The sequence below is a fragment of the Panthera uncia genome, chromosome B4, assembly GCF_023721935.1.
Source record: "Panthera uncia isolate 11264 chromosome B4, Puncia_PCG_1.0, whole genome shotgun sequence".
Classification (NCBI taxonomy): Eukaryota; Metazoa; Chordata; class Mammalia; order Carnivora; family Felidae; genus Panthera; species Panthera uncia.
The window spans coordinates 112,615,832-112,623,003 of record NC_064809.1 but is presented as its reverse complement, the minus strand read 5'-3'; the positions used below and the strand labels follow the sequence as shown (position 1 = coordinate 112,623,003).

At 41.0% G+C, this 7,172-nt stretch overlaps 1 protein-coding gene across 2 annotated transcripts in view; it reads right to left on the bottom strand.

Annotated features, from left to right (window-relative positions):
• Positions 1-446: 446 nt before the first annotated feature.
• CRADD (CASP2 and RIPK1 domain containing adaptor with death domain) overlaps positions 447-7,172 on the bottom strand; it is a 193,507-nt gene continuing 186,781 nt past the window's right edge. For both annotated transcript variants that reach the window (XR_007456775.1, XR_007456776.1), the window contains one exon: positions 447-4,394. The gene's annotated coding sequence lies outside the window, so the exon portion shown is untranslated. The remainder of the gene's footprint in view (positions 4,395-7,172) is intronic.

Sequence of the window (7,172 nt, the reverse complement as noted above, 5' to 3'; positions counted from 1 at the left end):
AGAAAACCCTAAAAGCTTTGAGAGAGTAAGAAACTGGTTAAATTAAAAAAAAAAAAATCAGAATGGCTTCGATCTTTTCAACAGCAACTAAGGAAACTAGAAAAAAATCTGCAAGTAAGTGAATTTTATAGAATTTTATGTCAAATGAAACTAGCAAAAATTAATATCAAAAAAAGCAATAATTAAATAATGTAAAGCCTTTTCAGATAGGTAAGTTCTCAAACAACATACCCACTATGCAGTGTTCTCAGGATGCAACTGGAGGAGCTATTCCACAAAAATAGGGGAATGAAACACGAGAAAGACATGGGATCTAGGACAAAAGGAACCCAACAAGAGAGAGGTGAAAGAAACCCCCTGCGTGTTGGTGAAGGGAAATCTCGTGATAACAACCATACTGCAGGTCTAAAGAACAACTAGTCTAGATTGGAGCAAATCAGAAGACTCTGAGAAAAACCTGGGAGGACAAAACTGATAGAATGCCTAATGCATATGAACATTTTGAGAGGAGATGAAATAAGGATGAATTAGTGATAGATACATAGAAAATAAATAAGACCAATAACTCCAGGTAAAATCAAAAGTTCCTTAAGGAAAAGTAGTCGTAGTTCAACATTTATCTTATCATATTAATTCTGATCCAATCAAAATTATGATATAAACATTGGAAGAATGAAGGATGGGAAGTGTGTATGTGGAAGAGAGGTAGCAATGGAAGGTAAGATGTCTCCATAGTGACTCCATGTGAGAAGCCAGTAAATAATGCCCAAAGCTTGAAAAATCAGTGACTCAGCAATTCCACTCCTAGGTCTGTACCCAAGAGAATTGACAAAATATATCCACACAAAAACTTGTACACGGATGTTCGTAGCAGCTTCCTTCATAATAGCCAGAAAGTAGAAACAACCCCAGTGTCCATCAACTATTGAATGGATAAACAAAAAAGTGGTATATCCTTTCAATGGAGCATCACTCAGCTTACAGAAAGGAATAAATTACTGACACATGCTGCAACATGGATGAACTCTGAAAACATTACTCTAAGTGAAAGAAGCCAGACACAAAAGGCCATATATTGCATGATCCCATTAATGAAATGTCCGTAAAAAGCAAATCCATGAGATGGTAAGTAGATTAGTGGTTTCCAAGGCTGGGAACAGAGGACATGGAGAGTGGCTGTTAGTGTGTTTGGTGTTTTGTTTTTTTTAGGATATTGAAAATGTTCTAAAATTACATAGTGGTGATGGTTGCATAACTCCATGAATATATTTTTAAAAATCAATGAATTGTACAATTATTTAAAAGGGTAAATTTCATGGTATATGAATTATATCTCAATATAATTGTCATAAAAAATCAAGGGGGAGCAGCTATTAAGAGATATAGTGGATCTGAAATGAAACAGCTAAATAAATTGAAGTGGGTTCCCTAGTGGACTAAATTTAAATGAGGGAAGTGGATGGTCAAAGGATGTTCTTTGTAATCAGTCATGTAAGACTATCTGACTCTTTATAGGGTTGTATTACTTCAATGGAAGTAAAAATGACATAATCAGTGACTGAAGAGCAAGTGGAAAGATCTGGAAGTTCTTGCCAATCCCCTAAGCTGGCAGCACGGACTGTGGCTTTGTAAAGTCTGGACCATGTGAGTTGCCTTGAGTATGACTGTTGCCCTTTCACCAACAATGGGCAGCATCTCCATTGACGTCCTGATATGTTCATTTAACTTGGCAACAATGGACACAAGCTACATTGAACAAGGTGCTGTTCATGTCTTGTCACCTCACTGCTCCAGCACCTGACACATTGGCTTAAATATTTTTTTGAATTAGTGGAAAAATGAAACGAGTTCTAGGCAAACTAGAGGCAAATGAAATAATATTGAGGTCTTAGAATATTGGGGTCCTACATATAGGGCCTGGACAGTATATGCTGTCTGAGTGTGGTGAAGGGCCAGGTCACAAGAAATGGCACCTCATTACCAGTGCTGTAGAACCGGCACACAGAATTTACAGTAATATTTTCAGGTTACAAGCTATTGTGACTCATGCCAACCTCTTTCTCACTGTTTCCATAGTCATTGACTAGCATTTGTAAAGTAATCGTTGATAGCTTTTGCCCTGTTATCTTTGACTGTGGTTCATTGAATAAAGGGGCATTACTGAAAGGTGACATCTTGGAGAGGAAAACTCAAAAGCAAAATAAATGGTCCAACAGAGCCACCAAAATGGAAGGCTAACCGATGACAGAGCTCAAGGACCAAGCCTGAGGTAATGAAGCAGAGAGTAGGGGACCAGAGCATCCTCATAGGAACCTTCTGACCCCCAAGTAAGAGTGGGCCTCCTTTCAGTATGCTCTCATAGCTCACTGATCTTTTTCTTCTTATCATTTGTTGTAGTTTATAACTCTTCACTGGATTGTAAGCTCCATGAGGACAGGATATATGCTTGTTTAGTTCACTATGATATCCTTCACCAGTGCTTGGTACATTGTAGGTACTACAAAAACTTATTTGTTGAATGAATGAATGAATGAATGAATCAAGGAAGAGCAGAAAAGTTTGAGGTTGCATGTGAGATGTAGAGCCTAGGGAAAGAAGAGGAAACCATAGTGGCTTGATGTGGGATGCCAACAGCCTGGACATGGGAAGGAAGAGGTTCACAGAAGTGCCAACTGTACCTGGAGACTGGAGCAGTAAAGACGCACACACATGAGTTTGTGCCTGAAGCACTCACTATGAATCTTAAATACTGGGGCCATTACTGCCTGAGCAAGCCCTGTACTGCAAGGGAGGCCACCATGTTTGGAGATCTGTTTAGGTCACAGTCGGTGGGACCAGGAAGGGAATTCCTCAATTGTTACATGTTACAAACTTCAGGTTGACCAATATTGACTTCACATAATCTTTGCTGGAATTAACAAGTTCAGATGGCAGATCATGTCCCAATCCTGTGAGCGATTTAAAAAGATAAGCTGTTTGGAAGGCTGGATGGCAGTCACAGTCAGCTATAAAGGGCAGGGCGATTGTTCCTCAGAGGGTAGAGTGGGCTAGTGACATTTCACTTTGGAAACAGTTTTGGCGTCTACTCCTTGGAGACAGAAGGAAAGCTTTAGGGTGAGGACAGAGAGCAATGAGATTCTTTAGTGATGTCAAGGAGGAGCTCAGATTTCCTTTATCTAGATCAAGTAAGAATACTTACTCCCCAGAACACTCAGATATGATGATAACTTCTTAGTACTGCCCCCATAATTGTGGGAAAAAGAAAATTTAAACCATTTATCTAAATCATGGTTGCCAGGAATGGAATGTGGAATCCTCATGCTCAGAGAAAGGGAACAGGCCCCTTCTTGCTGAGAATCTGGCTTTTCCTACACTTTCTCGCGCAAAGGCTATCAGGAGAAGGTTATGAATAGAGTCCTTTTCCTTCAGCCAATGAGACAAATGCTCTATTCAAACCCAAGCTGTGCCCTGCCTGCAGACTGTCTCAGCCAGGATTATCTTGGCTTTTGATGAAATCCCACAGGGCAATAACCACAACCTCACTTTGCTGTGCCACATCACATGACTTGATGGTTGGCGCAGCAGGAGATATTAAAGAACATCTATTTTATGAACATCACTCACTTAATTTCTGTAATAATGACAGGAGAAAGGCACTGACACCAAAAATCCAGCAGGTGGACTGGAGACATGTTTAATATGAAGCTGACAGGGCCATTCTGGGCCCTTGGCTGTATCTCAGGAGGTTATAAACAACACCAACAACAGCAACAACAACAACCACAACAACAACAACAAAAACTCAGGCAGACCTGAGTTCAGATTTTGGCATTGCTATGTATCTTAGTGAATGACCTCGGCCAGGTTAGTTAACTTCCTGGAGCATCAGGTTCCTGACCTGTAAGATAAGAGAAGTGAGGCTAAAATCCTGGCTCCTAAGGTTGTCAGAGGATGAAATGACACAAAACTTAGCTGAGATCACCTTCCATGTGCCTGGGTCATATGCTCCATCAGTGCTGCTTCCTCTCCTTTTCTCTCCTCCCACCCTCTGCTCAGGGTATGTGAATGTGGTGCTCTGGCAGACTGAGTCCATTGAGATGGAGCAGGAATTTAGCTAAGGGGACGTGTTCTAGCATTGCCTTAAGTAAGTACCAGGACACAGTCTCTATGCAGCCTGTAATGAGGTAGGGGGAAAGGAAGCATATCCTGGGTCACCTGTTCTGGAGAGTTCTTTCTGTGCTGATGACTACAGCAGGTCCCCTCAGCGGAGCCTGGGACGCTGTGCTTCAGCAGCTGCAGCTGCCCCCGGGAACTGCTCAGCATCAAGGATGTGGAGTGTAGGAACATTTAGACCCAGCATCCGTTGACTCCCTCTTTCCACAAATATTGAAAACCTAAATACAAGACAGACACCATTCATTCATTCACTCATTCATCAAATATTTCTATAACATTTATTCTATGCCTGACACTGTTCTAAGGACTTTACAAATACTATCTCAATGACTCCTCAGATCAGTGCTGTGAGGGTGACACTATTATCTCTATTTCACAGGTAACGAAAGTGAAGCACAGAGAAGTTCCAGAACTTGCCCAAGAAACATGTGCACAAGACTGATTTTTACTCAGTGACAGTGAACATTTATAGTACTTCATTGTTTGTCTAGCGGGGATGGGTAAGCATACATTCATTTGTTCACATTTTCATTCACTGAGACTCATTAATCATGAAGCTTGTGCCACATTAGGAAAGGCAGGGTCGACCACAAGGTACAGGTCTGCCCTCATGGAGCTGGCAATCCAAGGAGCAAATGCCAAGTGAGCCTCACTTGTATCCTATGACTCTGCAACCAGCAAAGTTGGGTCAAGAATGCTGACTTGGGTCAAGGATGCTGTCGTTTCCAGTCGAACAGACTTCTTTATATAAAATAAATGACTTTTCTGGGACATTAAACATGTGGCCTTTGCCCTTATAAGGCCCATACTAAGGAGTCCATCAGTTGTGCTTGTTTAAACTTCATAGTTTAGAAGAGAAAGTGCATGTAAGGCTAATGCACCCATCAAAAACCCAACAGAGTATAAGAAGGGCCCAGTGTTCCCAAACTTCCTATGTGTATCACTAATGAAGAATATTTTGCATGAGGTGTTAGGTATTTATTTCTATGTGTACTGTAAAACATATACACGACAACAGTGACTCATATTTCAAACATACTATTGCTTAAAGATTTTTTAAAGTGAGTTAATTCAAAAAAATGTTAAATTAATAATGGCACAGGTGGTATATTTGATACTGAAAATTAACAAAGTGGCACTCAGCTGACGGGAGTTTGGGAAGCATACAGCAGCTCCCATTGGGGGATGACTGGCATTTCAAGCAAGGCAGATCTTCACTGGGTAGGGCGACCTCCCATAGTGTCAAATGCTTACTATGGTACCCCCCACGCATGGGGACAACCCCCTCCAAAAAATGCCTCCAAACATTTCCAAATGCCACATGGTGAAGGGCTGGGGGGATGTAGTGCCACTCTGGTTAGGAACTACTCCTAAAGATTTTCTGGAGGCCCCTTTAGGAAAAAAAAAAAGCTATTTTCAGATATTTTTGAAATATAGAAGGAAGACAAGAAAAAGTCAAGTTCAATTTCCAAGTGGCAAGAGGTACCAGAGTAAGCAAATTGAGAACCCAAATGGGAAGACAGCAAATATACAGAAACTCCTGGCAAGAGTGGGGACAGACAGAGAAGGCCTGGGGCTGTCGACAGAGCCTTCTGGCTTGGGGCTGCTGTTATGGGGCAAGAGCAGTTCCTTCCTGCTTGTCTTACAGGTGCCACCTGGCATCTGACAATGACCAGAGAAAGTGCCCACTGCCTGCTGAAGAACAGGCAATACAACCTATTGCCTGAACCAAATGCAATGACAGCAAGCCAGGAGGGTATTTTGCAAGAATACAAGGATCATATGATAAAACAATGTGACAGACTCATCAATCATTAAAGCAAGAAAAGAAGGTCCTGGAAGACCACAAATCTGTTTCCAAGTGACCCACAATGTGCTGCTTACAGTGAGGAGGAATCATGAGAGGAGGAGAATAAATTAATGCTGTTCGTACGCCACCCAGGATACTATTCATGCCCTTTAAAAATCTTGATAATTTTTGGCACCTTTGAGCCACTAGTCTTCCCAGCACGCTCTATGTTTGAGTGTCCTCTGCCTCAGTGTGCCTATAGAATAAATCTTTCCAAAGATGGCAACAGGTGGTCTCATGGAGAAAAGTTTTCAATGTCAAAATAGGTTTGGGAAATACTGCCCGTTTCCATCTTGGAGATTCACAATGCATATTAGCACCTTAAAGGTTTTGAGAAAATTTCTTCTATTCTCTTGGTAATCAAAAAAGGTGAAATTCAAACCCTTCTGGTTTTAAAAGTTAGTGAACTTGTCCCACTGAACCCAACTGATGTAATCTTCTTGGGAAGCAAGCTCATCACCACTGTCCCTAGTCTCTGTCTTATCCATCCTCACTTTTGGGCCTCCTGTCACATTCCTCCTCCCTCTAGAAACACCCTTCCCCAGCCTTTCTACTTATCTATGGTCTGTCAGGCCCCAGCTCAAAGATTCATGTTCTATTTATTGTACCCTACAATGGACTTTTTTTTACTATGAACTTTCTTAGAGCTATATCTGTGCAGGGTGGTGTCATGTCATGTTGCCTTGGGATTATTTTCTGGGTGTGTGATATAGAGAGTGTGTAAGCAGCTTTGCTTCTTTTCAACTTCTAAAGGGAGTCTGTTATTGTACTATGAATTATAAGGGCCTTATTAAAAAAAAAAAACACTTCTTGATACACATCCTGGTGGATGTGCCAATGGCTGGCTTTGTTTCCTTATAAAACCACTTAGACTCTTTCTGTCTCTATGAATTAGCAGCCATTGCATAATGGTTGAAAACATGTATTCACATTTTGTATGTTTAATTACTCTCACATTCCTCAAATTAAATGAAATGTCTACTACAACAGATTTTATCTAAAACTGTATAATGTTGGGGAGTATTCAAAGCCAAAGTTAAGAATGTCCTCCTGGAAATGGAATTTGGCCTTTTACCCATATGAATCTTAAGAGTTTATTTTTATTTTTAGTATATTCCCTACCTTCCTCACCCCCCCCCCCCCCCCC